This window comes from Trachypithecus francoisi, unplaced genomic scaffold, assembly GCF_009764315.1.
Source record: "Trachypithecus francoisi isolate TF-2019V2 unplaced genomic scaffold, Tfra_2.0 Lachesis_group1, whole genome shotgun sequence".
Taxonomy (NCBI): domain Eukaryota; kingdom Metazoa; phylum Chordata; class Mammalia; order Primates; family Cercopithecidae; genus Trachypithecus; species Trachypithecus francoisi.
Window position 1 is genome coordinate 180,876,784 of NW_022681454.1, and position 26,330 is coordinate 180,903,113.

The window sequence follows — 26,330 nt, forward strand, 5'->3', positions numbered from 1 at the left end:
ATGGCAATTATTCAAAAGTCAGGAAACAACAGGTGTTGGAGAGGATGTGGAGAAATAGGAAAACTTTTACACTGTTGGTGGGATTGTAAACTAGTTCAACCATTATGGAAAACAGTATGGTGATTCCTCAAGGATCTAGAACTAGATGTACCATATGACCCAGCCATCCCACTACTGGGTATATACCCAAAGGATTATAAATTATGCTGCTATAAAGACACATGCACATGTATGTTTATTGCGGCACTATTCACAATAGCAAAGACTTGGAATCAACCCAAATGTCCATTTGTGACAGACTGGATTAAGAAAATGTGGCACATATACACCATGGAATACTATGCAGCCATAAAAAAGGATGAGTTTGCATCCTTTGTAGGGACATGGTTGCAGCTGGAAACCATCATTCTTAGCAAACTATCACAAGAAGAGAAAACCAAACACCGCATGTTCTCACTCATAGGTGGGAACTGAACAATGAGATCACTTGGACTCGGGAAGGGGAACATCACACACCGGGGCCTATCATGGGGAGGGGGGAGGGGGGAGGGATTGCATTGGGAGTTATACCTGATATAAATGATGAATTGATGGGTGCTGACAAGTTGATGGGTGCAGCACACCAACATGGCACAAGTATGCATATGTAACAAACCTGCACGTTATGCACATGTACCCTAGAACTTAAAGTATAAAAAAAAAAAAAAAAAAAGAATGGGGAAAACTGACCAATAACCTCCAATCAGTCTTACATCCAATGGTTATCAAGACCCTTTAATGTGCCAAGAACTGCGCCTACACCAAGAGTATGGAGGTTAGTTAATTAATTAATGCCACATGTGTCATCACGAGCTTATAATCTAGCCTAATCCTGGGAGACTAAAATACCAAAGCAAGGTTAACATAAGTGCCATAACACAACTCAATGTAATGCAAGATCCTAGATTTGATGCTGAATCAGAGAAAACATTGCTATAAAGAACATGGTTGGGGCTGGGTGTGAGGGCTCACACCTGTAATCCAGCACTGTGGGAGGCTGAGGCAGGTGGATCACCTGAGGCCCAAAGTTCAAGATGGACCTGAACAACATGATGAAACCCCAACTCTACTAAAACAAAATTGGCTGGGCGTGGTGGGGAATGCCTGTAATCCCAGCTATTTGGGAGGCTGAGGAAGGAGAACTGCTTGAACCTGGGAGGCAAAGTTTGCAGTGAGCCAAGATCAGGCTATTGCACTCCAGCCTGGGCAACAAGAGCAAAACACTGTCTCAGAAGAAAAAAAAAAAAAAGAACATGATTGGAAAAGCTGTATTGTATTCATACCAAATTCACCAAATGTGATCATTGTATTGTGCTTATTAGGAGAATATCCTTCTCTTGGAAAATATGCTAAAATATTTGGAGTCATGGTATCTGCAGCTTACTCTCAAATGACTCAGCCTATATATATATATAATATGTGCTATATATATATATAGCAAATGTTAACAATTAGTGGAAGCAGCATATCAGTATTCTTTTATGATTTTTACAGTTTTTCTGAAGATTTGAAACTTTTCAAATTAAAATAGTTAGAAAACATAGAAAGTGGGACAGTAGCGTATATGCAGTACAAAAGAATGCAAGGTAATTATATTCAAGATACATTATCTAATTTTATATGTCTGAGGCCCCACATATAAGCTATATTGGTGTCAGGCGCCCACAGATTCTGCAAAGCGGCACTAGCCACACACCTCCACAGGAGAGATAAGAGGTGGCCCAGACCAGATTCAGTTCATTAGCCCCTTGCAACCCATGGGAGACAAGAGGGAAGATTATTCTGAGGCACAGAGTGGTTAGGTAACTTGTCCAGAGTCACACAGCCAGTAGCAGAGCCAAGGCGTGGAAAATGTCACTTTGCCAGGTGCACTTTCTCTGTTTCACTGCTCCTCTATACATCCTGAACAATGATGTGTTGAACTTGGTTTGAATGTTTCATGTTACGTTGTTTTGATTTTTTTTCTGTTTTGAAGTTTTATTTGGAATAAAAATGTCCAAAGAAACCCAAATATGTTTGAATAATTAGTAGTGAAATAGCCAAATTGAAACTTTGCTGATCTGATTACTTCTGCTGCCATTATTGTGATTTGTGCCATAATTCGTAATGATTATAAATGCTTTGTCTGCTCAATAATTTTGAAGACTCTCAGAGCGATCAGATCTATTATGCTGCAACGTGGACGGTTAAACAAATTTTATGTTTTAGAACATATAAAACATACATCTTAAAAGAAACAAAACCCATTCATCCATGATTAGTAGGACTGAGATTTAAAATTGAAAAAAAATAAGATGTTGAGCAACCCTTCTCCAAGTCCTCCTCCAAGTGGCTTTTCTCATGGGAACAACATCACAAGAAAGACAGCAGAGCCACCTGAGGCGTGATGAGACGGTTCCTTTTGAGTTTAGGGCAATATACGTGTTTTAGAAGAGATTCAAAAATAGAATCATAAATATTATCTTTCCAAGAAAGATAAGAGAGAGTCACTGAGTTAGACAAAAATATTTTGGGAGGAAAATTGTGAAAACTGAAGTATCTTTGTAAAAATTCTGTCAAATGTGAGTGTTTGGTTATTAGAAGAAAGAGGAAACCGCACCGGTGGAGAGAAGCTGGGCTCTCGGCGTGAAGTAATGGTGCTCTTCTGGGTTCTGCAGTTTCAGGTAAACCAGTCTTGGATTTTTCCTCTGATGTTTACTTCTTTTCACTGTGAAGATTCAGCCTTCAAAGCAGAACCTGACAGGTTGTGCTCTGCTAATCTGGCCTTCTGGGAGGCTGTCTGCAGTTGAATAATAGCAACGAATCTGTGAGCTCAGGCTGCCCTCTGCTCTCATTCATCTCAGGCAAGTGGCAGCAGAGAACACACATGAGCCATTCAGAACATTTCACAAATAACTTACACTCAGAGACTTGAATAATGCTACTTTTTAAAAAGTTTTATTATGTTCATCATGAAGCTTAAAAAAGTCTTTTGCATTTGAGAGGAAAAATTATAATGTGAAAAATGTCCAGTTCTGCATCTCAATTATTTAAATGGTAATCCAAAGAAGCCCCTTCTCAGAAGCGATATTATTTTACACACGCCCTGTCAGAGGGCCACTGTGCACCGTCCAATATTATTTTACACACGCCCTGTCAGAGGGCCACTGTGCATCGTCCCAATCAAAAATCTTGAAGGGATCCGTGCACACGCCCTGTCAGAGGGCCACTGCGCATCGCCCCAATTGAAAATCTTGAAGGGATTCGTGTAGAGAAAAGTTGTGCAATTAACTATTTCTATTTGATATATTCATTTTGACATTCATAATGTTTGCTTCACTTTCTAATTGTGTGTGTGTGTGTGTGTGTGTTTTGTTTGTTTTTTTTTGTTTGTTTTTTTGAGATGGAGTTTTTATTCTTGTTGCCCAGGCTGGAGTAAAATGATGCACTCTGGGCTCACTGCAACCTCCACCTCCTGGGTTCAAGTGATTCTCCTGCCTCAGCCTCCCTAGCAGCTGGGATTACAGGCGTCTGCCACCATGCCTGGCTAACTTTTTGTATTTTTAGTAAAGATGGGGTTTCACCATGTTGCCCAGGCTAGTCTTGAACTCCTGACCTCAGGTATCTGCATGCCTCGACCTCCCAAAGTGCTGGGATTACAGGCATGAGCCACTGCGCCCAGCCTCACTTTCTAAGTGTTACTTCTCAGTTGTGAGGCATGTTAGGGCCTCCACAGAGAGGTAGAGAAAAACGGGCACAGATGGACTTGGGGCAAATGGGATTCTCCTTGTGGAGCGCCGTCTCCACCTGGGGAAGGCTGGTGTTTTGTATAACAGTGTCCAGGAGCAGTGGAAACCCTGGAGACAACTACGGTAGTGTTGCTGTCCCAGAGGTTAACCTGTTGAGTAGGACATGGAAGCAGAAAGTCACTAGACAGGCATAAAGATGTGGTTAGAGAATGTTATCTTCTTAATTTTGGGGAGTTCTGCCATGAAGTGAGGCCCCAGCTGGCTGTGGGAGGGTGGAGGGAATATATCCCACCCTTGAGGCTGGAGGGTTTGTAAATACTAACTGGATTTGCGGTCAAGACAAACAGGCTACATTTCAAGGTAAAATTCCAGTCCCAGTGGCAGAAATAGGTTCTCTTGGGAATACAAGGAAAAGGATGTGACCAGGCTTTATTTTAAGCATAAGTGGACACTGGATTATAGATACTGGGTTCAAGACAGGAAAATAAATCCCCTTCTCCTCCGCGGTAGTCCTGGGATGCACTGTCAGCTGGGACTCGTTCAGGGGTTTGGTCAGACTAGATTTTCAGGTCGAGGATGCCGGGCACTGGGCAGAGCAGCAGCAGGCGCTGATACACGGTAAGACTTCCAGGGTCAATGAACTACCTATTTCTGTCTCAGCCCCCAGAGCCTCCCACAGCATCAGCACAAAGTGGATGCTCCAAATGGGCACTGAGTTGACATCAGTGAATCGTTAAGCATGTTTCCCTAAGTACACCTAAGTAAATAGTGCACATCCAGGTCTAGACTGCCCATATTGCCTGTTTAGGATGGTTATAGGATATACTCCAACTAAAGACCTTATTTCTTCTCCTAGTTTTGAGAGTGGTCTTTAAAAAGATTTTCTTTTAGTGTTCCATTGAATGCACTCAAATAATAACATTAGTTTACTTTAAAATTGAATTAAACCCCATACGCATTTCTCTACACCTGTAGATTGTTTATCAAGAACAAAATTGTGGTGAAGTTTGCCACACTGAAATATTAGCATTACAGAAACAATATCCGCCACGTTCAAAGTTAGACACTGCTCTTATTACTGAAATGAGATTTTTTCATGTATACAAATGATGTTACTGAAGACGATTGGAAGACGTGCTCCTTGAACATTAATAGGAAGATTTGTCCCGCGGAACTCAAGTTCCCTCAACTCCTCTGCCTTGTGAATGTTGCCCGTGCTTACAGATCGTGATGAATTCTGTCATTAAGAGATGGTGTGTTTCTTTCCACTTGCCCACACACAATAATTCACAATTCATTATAACCAAGAATATGTATCTTCCATGGCATCCCATGTCTTTTCTTGCATAAGGGCTCTGTTAACTAGGATTTCATTTGTAAAATTTGCACTTTCTAAAAATTTCTTAGTGATTACCAAGTTTAACCCAATCTTATTGCATATTTGAAAACCAAAACTCAGATTGCTGGAATGACTTTGCCTGAGGTCGAACAGTTGCTATTCCTGAGATTCTGTTTTTCATCTAGTTTTTTTCCTCTTTTATATCATCTACCTCTGATTTGCAAATCATGGACAAAATATTTTTTGACAACATATAAATTACTCTTTATAAGCATAATTTAAGATAAGTATAATAACTTAATAAGGATAATATAATTTATATTATATTATCAATACTATAAATATATAAAATAAATGTTACTCTACAGGTGTAATTTATAAAACCCTAAGGCAATATAATTCCTTGAGGCATTATTAATGATATAAACTTGAATTCAATTCACATGACGATTATGATCATTTTAACATACCTTTCAAAGGGATGCCTGAACAGGGCCAATTGCTGGCTGTGTTGTCACACAAAATATAGTTTTAAATAAAGGTAACCTGAGTTTTCAGAATATTTGAGTATGCTAATATAATATCTCCAAAGGAAAACTATATATATTTGACAAAATATGATATATTTTTCTATAAAATATATTATGGATAGATGTATTATATATAACAGATTTGCATGATCCCTACTGCGTGCTTTTCCCCTTTTTGACCATTTAGTTATCTAAGTCCACTGTCAATTTATATAACAGCAATCTATCTGAAATACTCTGCAAGAAGATAAGTCTCAATGAAATTAAATACTGAAATGAAATATTCTTAAAAAGTAGCCAAATAACCAAATGTCTTCTAAATTTCCACATTTGTGGCATTCTGTGGAGAAATTCTCCAGATAAATGTTTACAATGTTCAATCCTCGCATGAAGGTAACTTTGATGTAGACACTTCCTGTATTAGTCCATATAAGAAACTGAAAGATTAATGCCACTACTCCAGAAATACTGATTCAATCAACATTTTGATAAAATAAAATTGATTAAAACTGATCTTCTTTCTCATGACCTCATCTCTTACAAGGCAACTGCATTAACATGTATAGAGGCATAGCGTTCTCGATGCTATCTTCAGATCTATGTCATCAATTACTTACTGACCGTTAAGCTCACTATTAATTTTATGCCAGCAAATAGAAGAGATATAATTATCAAGCATTATCAATTAGTATGTACCCAGGGCCACAGAGTCATCAATTTATAGATCTCTGTTTATCTGTCATTTTCCTTTGGAGACATTTTATTAACATACTCAAATATTCTGAAAACTCAGGTTACCTTTGTTTAAAACCACATTTTGTGTGACAACACAGCCAGCAATTGATCCTGTTCAGGCATCTCTTTGAAAGGTATGTTAAAATTATCATAATTGTCATGTGAATTGAATTAATTCAAGTTTACATCTTTAATAATGCCTCAAGGAATTATATTGCCTTAGGGTTTTATAAATTACTCTGATAAAGATAAGAAGAAATTAGTTGAAAATAATTGAGCCTATACTATGGCATAGTGAATAATATCTAGCTTATCGGATAGTTAATTTGTGCATATAAAATGAGTGTAGAGTTACATATGAGGTTAACTCAACTGTCTGTGTCTGTAGCCACTAATCTACATACTCTAGCTCTTGTTCACCTATCCAATACATATTTATTGAGCACCTACTTGACTCCAGGCACACTGCTGGGACAGGAAATATGATACGAATGAGACAGATGAGGCGTCTGCCCTCGAAGGTCCCGTTCAGGGAGAGGGTTGTTGCTGACTTCAGTTCCTGCTCCCTTGGCAGGCATCATTCATCACTGGAGATATTCCTGCCCCAGAGCTTTGGTGTCCTCAACTTTTGTGCTCTTTGACAGGTCCGAGAATGAATGAAAACTGGCCTGGGAATTAAAATGATTTGCCTTCCCTGGCTGTATATTTATATGTGTATGTAGTGGCTAATAAATTGGATGTTTCAGCCTAGACACTCAGGCACAATCAATAACAATAATCAAATAAAGTTTGACACAGACCACAAAGAGAAGGTTATTACAAATCAGAACTTTTAACTTCAAAACTGGTTGCACGACTTTTGGGTCTCTTTGCAGGAGTCCTTCACCAAAGACCAAATACAAAAGGTGGAGGAAGACTGGAAAGGAAGTTGTGAGGAATGCAGAGGGGATGTGGAGAGGAATGAAGGGTGATGTTCCCCTTAAGGTTCATAGCGCCTCCCCCCGAGGCCACTGAGGGGTGCTTTCAAGGGTGCCTTGGCAAATTTGCAGATAAAGGACCACAGGGCACTGATGCCACAATCATGCCTGAGAAAGCTGCAGGAGCTTATGTGGAAGAGAGCTCTGTACGCATGCAAGATAATAGGAGCGTGACTACTCAGCTCAGAGATAATCATACTGGTTCCACTTAAAAATGAATTGTGGCCAGGTGCAGTGGCCCATGCCTCTAATCCCAACACTTTAGGAGGCACAAGTGGGATGACTGCTTGAGGCCAGGAGTTTAAGAGCAGCCTGGGCAACATAGTAAGACTCCATTTCTTAAAAATATATATAAAAATAAGCCCAGCATGGTGGCAGGCACCTGTAGTCTCAGCTACTTGGGAGGCCGAGGCAGGAGGATCACTAGAGCCCAGGAGAGCAAGGCTACAGTGAGCCACAATCATGCCTCTACACTCCAGCCTGGATGACAGAGTGAGACTGTGTCTATAAAAATTAACTAAATCAAACTAACAAAAATGAATCTTGCCTAAGGGGTTTTGCTTCCAGGGTAAGGGAACCCCTGTGGTCACAGGCTGGCAGGATCACCGTGAACAGAAGCTGGATCAGGATTGGAAGCTTCAGACTCAAAGAGAGGCACTGCCCATGGCACGGGAGTTGCAATTGTGAGGCCTAGTAGAGGCGCCTTTAAATAACTCAAAGCATCTGTGCAAGAAAGTCAGCTCGAAAACCTCTGCAGGGTCTAGAAACCGCAGGGCATCTGCTCATGACAGTCACGATCATGTAAGAAGCACAAACACTCCAGCCACTTTGGATCCAACCTTGTCAACCCCAGCTGTGGAAGCAGGAAGGTCACTTCTCTCTGCGTCTCCTAAGCATAGGCTGAGGGCAGGGACTAAAATTTAACTTCAAATCAAGTTAGCGCTTTCTGATATCAATCTGGAAAAGGAAATTTTACATTACTTGAGCTCATATTTGCTACTTGAAGTTTTCATGGGCCTTTCTATTATCTAAGAGTGATCCAAATGTCGTGGAAATTGTCTGCATTGGCACTCAAGGGCAGGCACTGGACTGCAAGTATCGAGCGCATTTCATGGGGCAGTGGGAAGCAGAAATAGAAGTGCTTATATCAGTCATCCATTCATATTAGCGTGCACTTACTGAACACTCACTATGTGCCGGGCACTGTTCTAGGTACTGGATGTTTGCCTATGGGAAAGAGAATATGTAGAAACATCCCCAGAATCACAAAGTGTTAGAGCAGGATTCCTGCAGATGATGTCCACACACAAATGGATAGATGGTAGAGGACAGAGTGAGTAACTCACACACTCTGTTCGTGTCTCTATCGCCTCTCTAAAGTTTGGATGGAAGCCTAAGCTGGCAGAACTATGGAAAATGTGATTCTGGTTCTCTCTGTAGAGTATAGGTGAGGTTGTCCTCTTATCTATGTCCTATCCTGGTCTTCACTTAAAACGTCAGATTCTTGTATCATGATTTCTTAGTAAATTGCAGAACTTTTGCAAAGTTCCACTTTAAAAATACTGCTCTTCCAGCACAATTTGCAATTGCAAAAACACAGAACCAACCGAAATGCCTACCAACCAACAAGTGTATAAAGAAAATGTGGCACCAGGTGCGGTGGCTCAAGCCTGGAATCCCAGCACTTTGGGAGACTGAGGCGGGTGGATCACAAGGTCAGGAGATCGAGACCATCCTGGCTAACACAGTGAAACCCCATCTCTACTAAAAATCCAAAAAAATTAGCTGGGTGCAGTGGCAAGTGCCTGTAGTCCCAGCTACTCGGGAGGCCGAGGCAAGAGAATGGCGTGAACCTGGGAGGCAGAGTTGGCAGGGAGCCGAGATAGCACCACTGCACTCCAGCCTGGGCGACAGAGTGAGACTCCATCTGAAAGAAAGAAAGAAGAAAGAAAGAAAGAAAGAAAGAAAGAAAGAAAGAAGAAAGAAAGGAGAGAGGGAGGGAGGGAGGGAAGGGAAGGGAAGGAGTGAAGGAAGGAAGGAAGGGAGGAAATGTGGCATATATACATTATGGAATACTACTCAGCCATAAAAAGAAATGAAATAATGACATTTGCAGCAACTTGGATGGAGCTGGAGGCCATTATTCTAAGTGAAGTAACTCAGGAATAGAAAACCAAATATAAAGTGTTCTCACTTATAAGTAGAAGCTGAGCTATGAGGATGCAAAGGCATAAGAATGATGTAATGGGCTTCAGGGACTTGGAGGGAAGGGTGAGACTGGGCTAGAAATAAGAGACTACACATTGTGTAGTATACACTGCTCAGGTGACGGGTGCACCAAAATCTCAGAAATCACCACTGAAGAGATTTTCCATGTAACCAAACACCACCTCTTCTCCAAACGCTATTAAAATAAAACTTCTAAAAACAGAAAAACACCCTAAAATGTTTCAAAATCCTTTCTCTTTACTATGCACGAATTGGCATAGTGACTGGCACTCCGTATCCAAGCACTAGGTCAAACTCTGAAAGTTAGTTTCGTCAATTTTCTATAGATACATACTTCTTAAATAAAAATGTAATTTACAAAATAAAATAAAATACTGCTTTTCTTCAATTATGTGTATAATCAAACTGTAGTTTTCCCAACTGACTTGAATATATTTTGCTACAAGTTTCTGCTTAAAGTTGTTTCTGCAGGGTCTGTTACATAAACACGTGCCATTTTCTTGCTCTTTCGTAGGCAAGACCGTGGAGAAGATATTTGGATTCTGGTGGCAGTTTTTTTTTATGGGTTCCTCAGCAGGGATGAATTAGCACAATTTGTGTTACATGCAATGCAAGCAGGTTCTGGGTGGGTAATTTGCTTTGATCACTTTCTTTCCCCCGCCTCTCCTGTTCCCCACAAATACTCATACACAGCCTGCCTTGCAGGTCCTATTAATACAGAAATGGAAAAAAAAGAGCTCTGACTTGTGGGAAAATGTTCATGTGGAATCCTCTATGACCACATGAAAGCTCTGAACTCTAGTGGATAGCCATCTGTATGAAAAATTTGCCATAAAATTACTTTATCTTCATTTATGTGTGGCAGAACAAATGCACAACTAATGGAATCCAAATTTTAAAGTAGGAAAATGTGATCATTTAGTAGGAGGAAAGTGAAAGCATTTTTTAACATTGAAATAATGACTGATTGACAGTTAAAATGATACATTTATAAATTATAGAAAACTTAAAATTCTGCTGCTAGATATTTGCTTATTAAAAATTTTATGAGGATCGTGCCTGTTTTATACTCATAATACTGCTGCTGTCACTCAGTTCGAATTCCATAAGCTTCAGTCTAATGATGTTCTTTACACTGATACTTGAAATGTGTGTTGTTTTAGTTCTTATGTGTAAGATAAGAATCCTTCAATGTTTTAGTTTATGCAATTTAGCCATTATTAAAAAACAATTTGGTTGAATAGTGTTTGTTACATATTCAACCACTTTTACTTCAGAATATTGATAGCTAACTTCTGGCTACCAATTTAAGTCAGTTCAGCAAAAATACTATTGCTTTCTTATGACAGGCCAGATACAATACTAGTTTTTGTGTTAGCTAAAACATAGTACTGCCTCTGAAGGGCGTGTCATCCAACATGTTGTGAGGAAAGAGTGATGTAAATTTTTAATTTATACTTTTATAATGCATAGTATATACATTTATAAGTTCAGTAAAATGTGTAAGGTCTGTGGCAAACACGGACAGATTGTTACTTATCTCTTCCTAGTTTCTAATCTATATCCAATTTCTATTAATAACAGAGAGAGCACTGGCACATGAGACAAGAGGCTATGATAAAGGGTGTGCATAAAAATGATGGTGGGGTATTAGAAGGATTGTAAATGCTGATGGTACATGTGTGGACTGTGAAGTGAAGATGTGAATCTTCAGGAAATATACATTAACAAACAACATGTATTAAAATACTGATTAAAACCATCTGATTAATCCAACAGTAAATGCTCTAGAGGCATTAACTTGAAACTCTCAAGGAATTATTATCTACTTGAATCTTGTTAATTTCTCAAATACTTCTAATATATTATTTACTACTTGTTAGTTTTTAAAATCAGAAGAGTAATGTTATTTGCACATATATATTTTATATATATATATAGACAGCTAAAGCCAAACTAATAAAATAATAAATCTTTTCTTCTTCCAACAATCTGTCCTCTCTTCCTGACCTTACTTGATTGTTAATGGTGATGCAGAAGTAATTCTCAGGAGAGGCTGCAAGAGTACAGTGCCTGGTTTCAAAGTACATATTCAGACAAAATTCCCTTTGCTCACCACTTGGAGCTAGGATTCTGAGAATCACACACATCAAACACATATTTCGGGAAAAGAGAGTATGTCAGCCTGCCACGATAGAAGATACTTATGTAGTGAAGGGAGTCGACACTCTGAAAGCCAAAGCACTCAAGAAAATCAAAACTTACCTGTTACTGGGCCAGGAAATTTAAGAACGTAAAATATCCACAGAACTTGACTTCGTGTAAGCATCAACATTACATCAAAGACTACAATGCATGTCTCTTGGGGGAACCCGCCCCTAGTATTTCAATGTAGGTTCTTTCTATTTTCCATAAGTGTCAGCCAGCTGAGAAATAGAGACAGTATAAACAGAGGAATTTTACACCTTGGGCTGCCAAGGGTGACATCACATATCGGTAGGACTGTGATGCCCGCCTGAGTCTTAGACCAGTAAGTTTTTATTAAGGGTTTCAAAAGGGGAGGGGGTGTAAGAACAGGGAGTAGGTACAAAGATCACATGCTTCTGAGGGCAAAAAGCAGAACCACTAATAAGGGTCTAACAAAGATCACATGCTTCTGAGGGAACAGGACAAAAGGCAAAAGCAGAACCACTGATAAGGGTCCAACAAAGATCACAGGCAAAGGGCAAAAGCAGAATACTGATTACGGTCTATGTTCAGCACTGCACATATTGTCTTGATAAACATCTTAAACAACAGAAAACAAGGTTTGAGAGCAGAGAACTGGTTTGACCACAAATTTACCAGAGCGGAGTTTTTCCCCATCCTAGTAAGCCTGAGGGTTCTGCAGGATACCAGGGCGTATCTCAGTCCTTATCTCAACTGCACAAGACAAGACATTCCCAGAGGGGCCATTCATAGACCTCCCCTCAGGAATGCATTCCATTCCCAGGGTATTAATATTCCTTGCTAGGAAAAGAATTTAGTGATATCTCTCCTACTTGCAAGTCCATTTATAGGCTCTCTGCAAGAAGAAAAATAAGGCCGTTTTTGTCCAACCCCGCAGGCAGTCAGACCTTATGGTTGTCTTCCCTCAGTCCATAAAAATCGCTGTTATTCTGTTCCTTTTCAAGGAACACTGATTTCATACGGTTGAAACACACGTTTTACAATCAATTTGTACAGTTAACACAATTGTCACAGTGGTCCTGAGGTGACGTACATCCCCAGCTTACAAAGATAACAGGATTAAGAGATTAAAGTAAAGACAGGCATAAGAAATTATAAAAGCATTATTTGGGAACTGATAAATGTCCATATTAAAATGAAATCTTCACAATTTATGTTCCTCTGCCGCAGCTCCAGCCGGTCCCTCCATTCGGGGTCCCTGACTTCCCACAACACATGCCGTCAGTTTCAGGAGTAAAATTAGGAGAGTTTTGATTGGATGAGCCCACAGCAATGGAAATTAACCTGACCCATAGGCTTTTGAAGGCCAAAATGATTTCCTATCCACAGAGCATAAGTAAATCAGAAATTTGCAGTTGTGTATGTGAGTTAGCATTTCAATATAAATAAAATTAAATTAGACATGGCTACTCTACTACATATTGCCATGTCTTTGTCTCACCTTCTGTTTTCTATTTCTTTCTTCCCTCCAGGTAAACAAAATAGAATCAGGGAATCTTAAGAGAAGTGTGTGTCTGCATGGAGGTGAGGGCATAGGCAGAGAAGGCATTGGAGTGTCAGACTGGGTGTAAGAGTCCCGGTGAGACTCCATGGAACGGATAGAGATGATGGGAAGGTGGAATTACACTCCTTTTAGACATCACATTTCAGACTCATTTGTGAATTCTAATTTTTAGGAGCTCCATGGCATTTTTTGTATATGACTATAATTTGCTTCTCAGAACCATTAAGGCAAATATTTTGAGGGATGTTCTATGTGTAGCTTTTTTTGTGAATTTTCATTCTTGTGCAGAGATTTCTACAATCACCAGGTGGTTGGCTATCTGTGCATCTCTCAGTCATTGTTGTCACTTTCCCAGTGACAGAAAACTATGATGCTATGTGACAGCCCGTTGTTCTGACTTTCCTTCATCCTTTCTTTACAAGATATTTCCTAATATAGTTTATTAATTTCCTAATACAGTTTATTAAAGTTGAACACACTCTATGGAACAGTTCCTAATAGCTTTAGATGAAGTGTATATTATCAATTCCATACCTTTTCTTATCTGAACTTAAAATATTTTCTTTAAGCCTCTTGTCAGCAGTTTCTTATTCTAGATAATATTTGGGTAAAAATCTATAAGAATGAAATGTGGAATTCACTGTAAAGACTTTTACTGTAGGTCATAATGAGTTGGGAGTTTGGGTATTCCAGGATAATTCTACAGGTAGAATTCTGTTAGATGGCATCAAATATGTCACAAATAAAACACTACCCCTAGAGATATACCAGCTTTATATAGAAAAGTGGCTAATTTATGTGGAGATCCAGTTCCATCTCTAATTTCAGTAAATTTCGAAAGAGAATCTGTAGTGTATATACACAAATAAGCTTGCTATTAGAACACTGTTCTAATAGTGAGACTGTCTGCAAATATCTTTGGAACATATAAACAATAATACCTTCTAGAGAAAATGTTCATTTTCCATGTCTATTTATTTATTTATTTATTTATTTTAAAATTTAGGCCTTCTGAATATGCAAGATGTTAGCTAAAAATTTAAACTATGTTCTAGGGTATTTGGAATTTACTTGCCTTTAAAACATCATAACCACTTCAGAAGAGGTACTTCTTGTCTCATTTGTAATTCTGTGATGTAAATGCTGAAGTTTCACAAATTGACAATGATGGTTATTGCAGTATTAACATCGCTATACATCTCTTTGGTTAGTTTACAAGCTTAAATAATCATGCTTCATTTTCTTTTGGGCTCTTACAGCAGCTTCTCTTATTTTTGAATGAAATGACTTCTGAAAGAGAACGTCCTCTGAGGACACACTAATTCTCCCACCTTTACAGAAATTCCTTCTCAGAAGAGGCAAATTTGCTCAGCACTGAAGCCACACCCCAGAAGCCTGGGGCTCCATGTGGAGGGTGAACGCTGACAAGAGCTTGGGGACCGCAGCTTCTAAAGCCTGTTTCTGCTGCTCGCCGCGGGGCCTGCAGGGCTGAGCTTCATCTTTCTGTGCCTCATTTCACTCTCAGTGGAAAGGGCATAATATTTTTATCCCCACTGTCTTGTAAGTCATTTATTTTTCAATTTTTCTAATGAACTCTTTGTTCATATTGAAGCAAACCTGTATTATTAATAAATGATCCTATAGCAATGAAACACTCCCCTGGCTCTGCAGAGAGCCGAGGGACAGTTCTGTCCCCTGTCACCAGCACTCCCCTTTCTTAACTGGATAAGCCTTACTTACACTGTTCCCTAAAGGTCAGTACATGGAGGATTTGCTGACTCAGTCTGAAAGGACAAAGTCCCAGAGTTTCAGCCTACCAATTTGAAAGACCCATTACTCTAGTCCTTAGCACAAATAAAACCTGGGAGCATTTAGGGAAAAATAGAATCTTAATTTTGCTGAGAGCCAGAATTTTTATCCATAATGCCTGTCTTATTATTCAATAAGCAATCCAGAGTCACAGGAGATTGGAAGTCACTCACTGGCTCCCAGATGTTCTCACAGCCACAGTCTTCACTGTCTGCAAACAACTCAAGAAAAGAGTCTTTCTTCTGTTGCTGTTTCTTCATACAGAACAAGATGAGACACAAGCCTCCTGCTTCATTAGAGTATTGAATTTTTGAAAATGTCTGGTCATTCTGTTCTTTCTCTTGTTTCCATCTAGGGTTGCCACTCTAATCAGGGAATGGCGATGCTAAAAATACAGATGTTAACACCACATCAGTATATCCTAATTATCACTCACAGATCAAACACTTTTTAGGGAGGCAAAAACTGTAATGAGAACTAAAATTTGATTTGGGGACTATTTCACTTATACATTTTGTTCACATGATTACTAGCCTTCTTTCTTTAGTAATAGTTATTACTATGGCCATTGCTGTTAATTCTGTGGCTTACAATTTACTTATCACTTCCCATATAGACCCAAGCACTGAGCTAAGTATTTCACAGGCATTATCTCATGGAAGGCACTCAACAATTCTATCAACTGGCCATTGTTATCATCCTCATTTTATAGGTGAGGAGTTAAAGAACAGGCAACCTACAGAATGGGAGAAAAATGTTGCAATCTACTCATCTGACAAAGGGCTAATATACAGAACCTACAAAGAACTCAAACAAATTTACAAGAAAAAAACAAACAGCCCCATCAAAAAGTGGGCAAAGGATATGAACAGACAGTTCTCAAAAGAAGACATTTATGCAGCCAACAGACACATGAAAAAATGCTCATCATCACTAGCCATCAGAGAAATGCAAATCAAAACCACAATGAGATACCATCTCACACCAGGTAGAATGGTGATCATTAAAATGTCAGGACACAACAGGTGCTGGAGAGGATATGGAGAAATAGGAACACTTTTACACTGCTGGTGGGACTGTAAACTAGTTCACTGGGGGAAAACCCTAACCCCCGATATTTATCGTGGGTTCTTTTCTATTTCCTAGGTGTCTCGACTGGTTTGAGAAATAAAGGGAAAGAGCACAATAGAGAGAAATTTAAAGCTGGGTGTCCGGGGGATATGTCACACATCAGCAGGTTCTGTGATGCTCCCTGAGCTGTAAAACCAGCAAGTTTTTATTAACGATTTTCAAAAAGGGAGGGAGTGCATGAATAAGGCGTGGGTCACAGAGATCATATGCTTCACAAAGTAATAAAATATCACAAAGCAAGTGGAGGCAGGGCGAGATCACAGGACCACCAGGATGGGGTGAAATTAAAATTGCTAATGAAGTTTTGGGCACACATTGCCATTGATAACATCTTATCAGGAGACAGGGGTTGAGAGCAGACAACCTGTCTCACCAAAATTTATTAGGTGGGAATTTCCTCATCCTAATAAGCCTGGGAGTGCTACAGGAGACTGGGGCTTATTTCATCCCTTCAACTTCAACCATAAAAGGCGATCGCCTTAAGGGGGCCATCTATAGACCTACCATCAGGGCACATTCGCTTTCTCAGGGATGTACCTTGCTGAGAAAAATAATTCAGCGATATTTCTCCTATTTGCATTTGAAAGAAGAGAAATATGGCTCTGTTCCGCCCGGCTCACTGGCAGTCAGTTTACGATTACCTCCCTTGTTCCCTGAACATTGCTGTTATCTTGTTCTTTTTTCAAGGTACCCAGATTTCATATTATTCAAACACACATGCTCTACAAACAATTTGTGCAGTTAACGCAATCATCACAGGGTCCTGAGGCGACATATATCCTCCTTAGCTTACAAAGAAGATGATGGGATTAAGAGATTAAAGACAGGCATAGGAAATCACAACGGTATTGATTGGGGAAGTGATAAGTGTCCATGACATCTTCACAATTTATGTTTAGAGATTGCAGTAAAGACAGGCATAAGAAATTATAAAAGTATTAATTTTGAGAATTAATAAATGTTCATTAAATCTTCACAATTTATGTTCTTCTGCCGTGGCTTCAGCTGGTCCCTCCGTTCAGGGTCCCTGACTTCCCGCAACACTAGTTCAACCATTGTGGAAGACAGTGTGGCGATTTCTCAAGGATCTAGAACTAGAAATACCATTTGACCCAGACATCCCATTACTGGGTATATACCCAAAGGATTATAAATCATGCTGCTGTAAAGACACATGCACACATATGTTTATTGCAGCACTATTCACAATAGCAAAGACTTGGAACCAACCCAAATGTCCATCAATGACAGACTGGATTAAGAAAATGTGGGACATACATACCATGGAATACTATGCAGCCGTAAAGAAGGATGAGTTTGTGTCCTTTGTAGGGACATGGATGAAGGTGGAAACCATCATTCTCAGCAAACTATTGCAAGAGCAGAAAACCAAACACTGCATGTTGTCACTCATAGTTGGGAATTGAACAATGAGAACACTTGGACACAGGAAGGGGAACATCACACACCAGGGCCTGTTGTGGGGTAGAGGGAGAGGGGAGGGATAGCATTAGGAGATATACCTAATGTAAATGACGAGTTAATGGGTGCAGCACACCAAAATGGCACACGTATACATATGTAACAAACCTGCACATTGTGCACATGTACCCTAGAACATAAAGTATAATTTAAAAAAAAGAAAACACACTTCCAAGATCTCATCGCTGGTCATTGGTAGCAACAGGATTTAAAACCAGATTTGTCCAACTTCAAAACTGTGATCTCTCTCATTTGCAACCCTGTCTACTAAGTAACATGATACAGAATTGTTTAAACACTTTCCATATGAGGGACTGCAGGTTTAGGATTTAAATCATTCTGTAAAATGGATTTTTGATATAATAAAAACGATCAAGGTATTCTGTAAATTTTATTGCCTAAGTGTGGGAAGAAGGGCTGCAAGCAACACAGTCCTCGATTCTGTGGGAAAGGATGGACATGAGAGATGCAGCCGGTCAACACAGTCTGTTATTAACTTTGAATACCCAAATATTAGTCAGATATTATTTGTGTTTCTCAAAAGTGTCATCTAATTTTTATTATTTTTTTAAATAAATGTTTTATTTTCATTTAAGTAATGCATACATACAGTAAATATGTCAACAATACAAAACAAAGGACGTAAAATGGAAAATGTCTGCCTTCCCTCCACTCTCTGGTTTTCTGTCCAAAGTCAAACACATTCAATTCCTTTAGCTTATTCCACCAGTAGTAAGCCTCCATATTGCTAAATAATATGCTCATTAGTCTATTGTTTGACTTTTTGATTGCTGACATTATTTTTATCTTTATTTTAAAGCAGATATGAATATAATTATGTCACAATTTCGACGAGGTCAACATAATACAATATAGATAGTTTATAGTGTTCTAGAAAGTTAGGCACGTACTCTTGCATTTTTTAAATATGTAAATTTCTTCTCTCTTTTCTGTCTCTGCAAGTCCTGTCTCTAATTTCTCTAGTGGTCGGGTTTGTTCTCACTCAGTGTGGAGACCTGTGTCTCTTTTTTTTTTTTTTTGAGATGGAGTCTCACTCTGTCACCCAGGCATGTGGTGCATGTGGCACCCAGTGCAGTGGCACGATCTCAGCTCACTACAACCTCCGCCTCCCGGGTTCAAATGATTCTCCTGCCTCAGCCTCCCGAGTAGCTGGGAGTACAGCTGCCCACGACAACACCCAGCTAATTTTTGTATTTTTAGTAGAGACAGGGTTTCACCATGTTGGCCAGGTTGGTCTTGAACTCCTGACCTTAAGTGATCCACCCACCTCTGCCTCCAAAAGTGCTGGGATTGCAAGCGTGAGCCACTGTGTCCGGGCGAGGCCTGTGTCTCTTATTGCACGCTTACTGTGTTCTGTTTCGCTTTTGTGTCTCTTTCTGCATTCCAGATTTTCTTTCAATGACTCACACTTTCACTATAAACTTCCTTTCAAGAGCAAGGCATGAGACACTGTGGAGGAGCTCGCTTTGTGAGGAGCACCCTTGTTATTTGGTGGAGTTGCGACAGCACAATTGGGTTTAATTTAGCCTTCCCACTGGGCACCTCCAAACATCAGTGTTTAGAGGTCTCAACAAGAGGCAGTTGAGGATTTCACAGTTCTCTTTCCATATTTCACTGAATCCCCCATTTTCTACCTATTGCTCACCCCAGCTCTCCACTATGCACTGTGTCCCCAAGTCTTCAGCATCTGTTGATCCACAAAACAGCTTCCAGCATCCTGAGGTGGTGGGGGGTGTGGTTGAGAAGAAGGTCATTGGTTTTGCTGGTGAGGGGCCCAGGAGTTGACCACTCTAATCACAGGCTTCAAGTGAGTCCTGTGGATAAAGTCCTGCACCTCGAGCCTGCGTCCTGCCATACCCAGCACCTCCAGCTCCTGAGCATCTTGGGGTTCTAGGGGCAGCCAGCTCCTGCTTCACTGGATTTGCCAACTCGGGTCATGGGGTGTGACCGACTCTGCTCTGCTTCAGCTGTTCTTTGTCCTCCAAATGTCTGGGTTTTCTATCTGCACTTTTCTCTTTTCTCGTGGTCTTTGCTCTAGGTGTTAACAACTTTTACATTTTATTATTTTCATTTTAAAATGTTTGAAGATAGAGAGAAGAGATTCGTGTGAGAGAGTAGACTTTGTTTTTTTTTAACAAGAAGCAAATTTATCCTTTATTTATTTATTTATTTGGTTAGGAGACTTTAATACACGTTTTAACTCATTACAGGTCATCATTTAGGATTTAAAAAGCTTTGTGGGACTTATAGGGAATTTTTATGCTCTATTCACTCGGCAATTCAAATACATCACATAAAGCCCTATAAATTGCATGGTCTTTCAAGCAACCATAAGATATTTATGTAATGTTTCCATACCCTGGAACACAAAGTAAACTTCAATAATTTACTCCAAAACAGAAATAGCATACACTACTCCTCTAAACAAGATGAAAACAAATACAATCTATAACCAAAAGAAAAAAATTACCTAAATTATTATTATTTGTATGAATGACAATGAAAGAAATAGTAAGCAGCATAGAGAAAATAAAATAATTATTGGAGTGTCTTTGGGTGAACTAATGCAAATGTAAAAGTGGATAAAATGGATGATTTTCATGAATAACATAAATTAGAATAATAGAATAAATATATTCAATTCTGACCAAATTCAAACACTACAAATAAAAGCTCTTTTCTACTAAAATCAAATCCAGACCCTTCCCTCTTTTTAATAATAAAATATGACTAATTTAACGTTTACTTCAATGATTTATAGACTATATGTAACAAATTTGATTCCTAATATTTTTGTAATAAATTGTGATTCATGTTTCTTTAGTGGGATGGTTGCCAACTGTAGTGCCCTGGTGGGCAGGCTCAGCGTTAAATGGGAAGTTGTTAGAAATAAATTCTTGGACTCTACCCATGACCTACTACTGAATCAGAAACTCTGGGACAGGGGGTCAGAAATCTGATGCACTTTTGGCTGGGTGTGGTGGATCATGCTTGTAATCCCAGCACTTTGGGAGGCTGAGGAGGGCGGGTCACTTGAGGTCAGGAGTTCAAGACCAGCCTGTCCAGCATGGTGAAATCCTGTCTCTACTAAACAGGTGGGGCTATTTCTTAAGCTGTGTGCCACTGGGAAAATAACTTGTGCTCTCTGGTCCTCAATTTTCTTGTCAGTAAAACGGATTAGAGAGTGTGATCAGCTGGCCTCCTAGGCTTCTGAACATGAGTAATAAAATGCAGAAACAAGCTTAGAATACAATGATGCCTCCAGAAATTGGTTCCACCAAGTGATAGAAATGCCAGAGTCTGCAATGTTCTTCCTCCCGTTTTCCTTTGGGTGACCTCAAGGCAACAAAGACTCATCCTGTCTTTTCCTCCCTGTTCCACCGTCTCTGGTCGCTCACTGCTCCTGGGCTGCACTTCATCAGACTTTGCCACGAAAATGGAGGCCAGGGAAGCCGTCCTACTGGGTGGAGCTTCTCTGATGGAGGAGTGACCTGGTCTCTAGGGTGGCTGTGTGGCGGTGCCCTATTAGGAAGAAGAGATGTGTCTGGAAGCATTGGTCTGGACAAAACAAAAGTCTCTCTCTTCCAGCCAATGCTCAGCATCCTCTGCAGGGCAAGCTTGTCACCCAGCTGTGCCACGATGGCTAAAAGTATGGGGGCAGACAACGCAGCCTCAAGCACAACCACCTGGCACTAATTTGAAAACCGCAGGGTTGTCTAGGGGAAATGCTGTGATATTTCCCATTAGGCGACAGGCAGCTTAACATTCACAATTTGAATGAGAAAAATGGAGCTATTTTATAGTCCAATAGGCTCCAAATTGTTATTCTACTCAGATCTTTATTGCTTGGCCTTTCTTAATTTAATAAGCAATCTATATCTCTCGTACTGAAGACAAGTAGATTCTGTAAGTGAAGATCTAAAATCTGAAGTGTTAATAACAGAACTAAAAATACAGTTTTGCTTATTTTTCTCCATGTCAGATTCTGTTTTCTGTGCAAACAAACCAATATGTTCTTGCTCTGAGGGACATCCTTGAAATGACAGAATCATGGGGTCTCCATTAACGGCACTGCCATAGTAACGGATGGGGACCATGATGAGTTCACATCTCCAGGAGTTGCTGTTGGAACAGGTCAGCACGACGTGAAACCTCTGCTAAACCTCTGCTACACGTCCCACACACACTTGGCCCCAAGATGTTGCTTCTACTTTGGAAAAATCACTTTTCCAAAATAACATTTAATTTAAAAAATCTGTCCTAGTAAACAACTTTACATTGAACCATATCTGCATTAATAAGTTAAGGCTCTGAAGAACAACTCTTTGGCTTTCTTTTCTTTGACAAGGTCTCTGGGAACCACGCCAGGAAAACATAATAAAATTTACTAGCCCAAAAGTTGTGTCCTTTCTTCCCTTCTCTGTGTATCCATTGTCTGTGCCATGCTGCTTTTTCATTTTTATTTTCTTACTAGAAATTTGAGAGCCTTGCTTTAGTTTATTTGAAAACAGCCTTATGTGTTCTGGTTCAGTTTCAAGGATAAGAGACCATAATCTCTTTGCACAATCATCATCTTCTCTTTCAAATTGATTCCACACATTTTCATTGATCTGTATTTTCCAGGTCCTGATGCAAACCCTTCATCAATACACTTCACAGCGCTCTTGTCCATACTCCGGTTTGCATCGTCTCTTCTTCTCTCTGAATCATAAGTTACGAGGAGGCAGGACCATTTCCAAAATCAATTCCTGGCAGAAGAGAAAGAGCCTCCATGCATCAGGAAACCATTTCAAAGGTTAACAGTTGATCCAAGGGCATTAATTAAACTTCTTTCATAAATAAAGGCTCACTGCTGTCAAACGGTGGAGTGCATGAAGAGACAATTCCAAGGCTATAACTTCTCTCACAAAAAAGAAATGAAGCTCTTTGCAGGCAAAGCCTGTTAAGCATATTCACTTTCAGATTGTTAGAACAAATGAGAGGGAGCGGCAGAGGCAGTGGAGGAGCCCTTCATTCAAGGAACAAAGAACGCCTTCTTTACTCTTTGCCATTGTTACCTTGTCTCAGGAAAATTCAAAGAGGCTGAAGATGGGGATAATTAAGCAAATGATTGATACCAAATCAAAGATGACATTTTAGGTTCATTTGATATCAATTTCCTTTAGGTAGAGTATCTGTTTATTCCTTTTAGCACGGCTCCCCACATAAGAGATTAAAAATGACAGAACCTTTGTTAAACAGTTTAAAAGAATTAGATAATTTTCTTTCCTAGGCTTTGACTGAAGAGATTCTTTGCCAATTAATAAAAGAGGAAAAGTGGAAAAATTACAGAATAAGCTCTCACAGTCACTTTAGTTGTGGGATTTTCCTATTGGGGTTGGCTATAGGACTTGACAAAATATTGTCAAGGGAAAGAAAACCAACAGCCTGACTTTTGTTGTGACACGGGTACTGCACATATTGAGAGGAAGTGCAGGCTGTAGAAAACCGTGAGGGAACGTCAGGCAAACAGACACAGAGCCGTTTATCCACTCCCGAGGCTGTGCAGTTTCACATATTTCTAAGGTGTCAAGTGAGAACCATGTCATAGATGACGTAGAATGTGCGTGATGCAGAAAAATACGACAGCTTAAAGTATATTTAATACAAATGGGAAAGATGTTTCACTTAAGTGATATATATTTTTGTCCTGAAATTATTCAATCTAATTTTAGGTGCAGATCTGAGCGCTGTTAGATTTTCCAAAGGGTAACTGACAGTCAGAATAAAACGCAGTCAGTCCCCAAGCTTCAGACTTCCCGTCTCCACTTGGAACTCTTTCCAGGCCTCCATTTTCAGTGTCTATCCATTTCCCACCTTCTCCCTGGACCTCTCAGTGGCTCATACCCCGTCAAGAGACAACTGGTTCGGAGAACAAAACAGGAGCAGCAAGCATAGTGGTTAGTTTCAAGGCGGCTGGAGCCGCGGCTGCCAGGCCGGAATGCCAGCTAAGGGAGGACAGGGCAGGGCTGAACCCTGGTCAGGGCGGTGATGGCATCGCACAGGGTCCGGGCTCAGAGGCAGGGCTTGGGGCTGAGGTGCAGAGGAGCCGGGAGGAGACACGACGCAGCATCTGGGACTCAGGAACTTGTTTTTTTCTTCCCACCCCAAGTGTATGTTTTCTGATTGAGATAAGATTGGCTTAAAGGGCCAGAACTAGGGTGGACTGAACGTTTTGCTATGTTTAATCACACACCATCCAACTCTTCTCCTCAGTACCAGAGGACGTTAGGAGGATATGTAGGGCACGATACTACAGTAGTGGGAAGCAACGCTTTAAAGACTAATAAGGGAAATCAAAACTCACGGAGAAAGTGAGGCTGGGGGCTGCGCAGCATGCCAGGTTCCCAAGCCAGAGAGAGGCTGGGACTCACCAAACAAAAGGAACGTGTTCAGAGGTCAGATGAGGGGTCTGAGGATCCAGAGCTGGAATACATAAAAATACAAATCTCAGAAAATAGATGAATCCTGAGAATTGTGATCAAGAGAAGAAGGAAGACACGAATATATCATATTGTGAATGAAAAGGGGCCCACACTACACCCAGAAATAAAAAAAGATGGTGAAAACTCTACCAAGAACTATGTGATTGAAATAAACGGATTGTAGGGAAAATATTGCTTATAGAAATGATTAAAAGAGAAATCAAAAGCTCAAATTGTTCTATAACTATTAAAGAAATTAAATTAGTGGTTCAAATCTTCTGTCAAATAAAACAGCAGAATCAGATGGCTATATAGATGAGTTCTCCCAAATGTTTAAAATAAAGAGTATTCTTTTTTTGCTTCTTGAAAACTCTTTTAATGGTTAGAGCAGAAAGAGTATCTGGCCTGTTCTACAAGAGAAGCAGAAACCCTGATATAAAAAGCCAAAGAAGACACATACAAGAAAAAAAATTGCAGGTCAATTTCACTCCTGCAAAAATCCTTGAAGAAAAACAAAAAGAAAATCAAATGCAATGTGTGTTAAAATAAGAGAATACATCAAGACAAAGTTGGATTTACCTTAGGTATGCAAAGATGATTTGATATTAAAAAATAAAATGTAGTTCGTACTAATAAATATTTAGACAGTGAATGCAATTCACACTGAAAATAGCATAGCAGAAGCCCAGAGAAAACTTGCAATACAAAACCTGTTTAAACCTGCTCATCTTGGATTTTTCCAAGACTTCCTTGAATACTGAACTCATTAAAACTTAAGAATAACTTAAAAACATATTTGCTATTAAGCATTTAAAAGGGCAACAAACAATGTATGAGTATCTCAAGATTGATTGTACATATTTAATTTCTCTTTTAGAGTGGTGTGCTGCGGTATACTGGAAGTCATCCTGAGACAGGGCCCACGAGCTGTGATTTGCAGCCTTCGTGCTGCCACTAATAAGCTAAGTGACCTTTCTACTTACCTGTATTCTAGCTTTCTAAAATTCAAAATGAAGAAGTGGGGTCATACAATCTGTATAATTGCTTTTCGCTTCTCAGAGTTTTGAGTTTTTCTAGGTTAGAGAAATATAATTTTTTAAGCTTACAATTTATGTGTGGTTTTGTGTTTTTTGTACTTTAATAAATCTGTCAAATAAGAGATCTTCTACCATTTTGATAAATTTGTGTGGCATCCGTTGTCTCACAAAATATAGTTTCAACACTTTTAAGTCTCTACCAACCATGATCTGGAATCCAAGAGGAACCGGAGGGCAGTCCATTCCGAGCATGTGACACTCTGGCAAAGGTCACTCTGCTGTGTCTACCTTCACATGCAGGTTTGACACTAGGGTGATTAGGACAGTGCTTTGTTGGCGCAGTACACATTTTGAAATGCACACTAGGCTGGGCGCGGTGGCTCAAGCCTGTAATCCCAGCACTTTGGGAGGCCGAGACAGGTGGATCACGAGGTCAGGAGATCGAAACCATCCTGGCTAACACGGTGAAACCCCGTCTCTACTAAAAAAAAAAAAAAAAAAAAATACAAAAAACTAGCCGGGCGAGGTGGCGGCGCCTGTAGTCCCAGCTACTCAGGAGGCTGAGGCAAGAGAATGGCGGGAACCCGGGAGGGAGGCGGAGCTTACAGTGAGCTGAGATCCGGCCACTGCACTCCAGCCTGGGTGACAGAGCCAGACTCTGTCTCAAAAAAAAAAAAAAAAAAAGAAATGCACACTAATTGCATGATAAAACAACACACCATCAGCCCTTTCATTCAAAAGTATCACCGATTTCTGTAACATACAGCCTCCTTGGATCTCTGATATTCACCTGCATCCTGAGCTCTAAACTCTGCTGAGCCATGCTCTATCCCTCAGGATCAAAATGTCTTATAGCTAGAAAAGTTCCTAACAAATAGTGGACACTGAATAAGTGATTCTTAAAGGATTGAGAGGATGATCATTAGAATTTTACATTCTATACTGACTTCCCACACTCACTTTTGAGGAAAGAACTCTTTTTCCAATTTCTTCAATTGTGGTGTCCCTAGGACTCAAAACAGATCTATATCCATAATGAATGAATTAATAAAGTATTAATGCAGTCAATAAGTGAA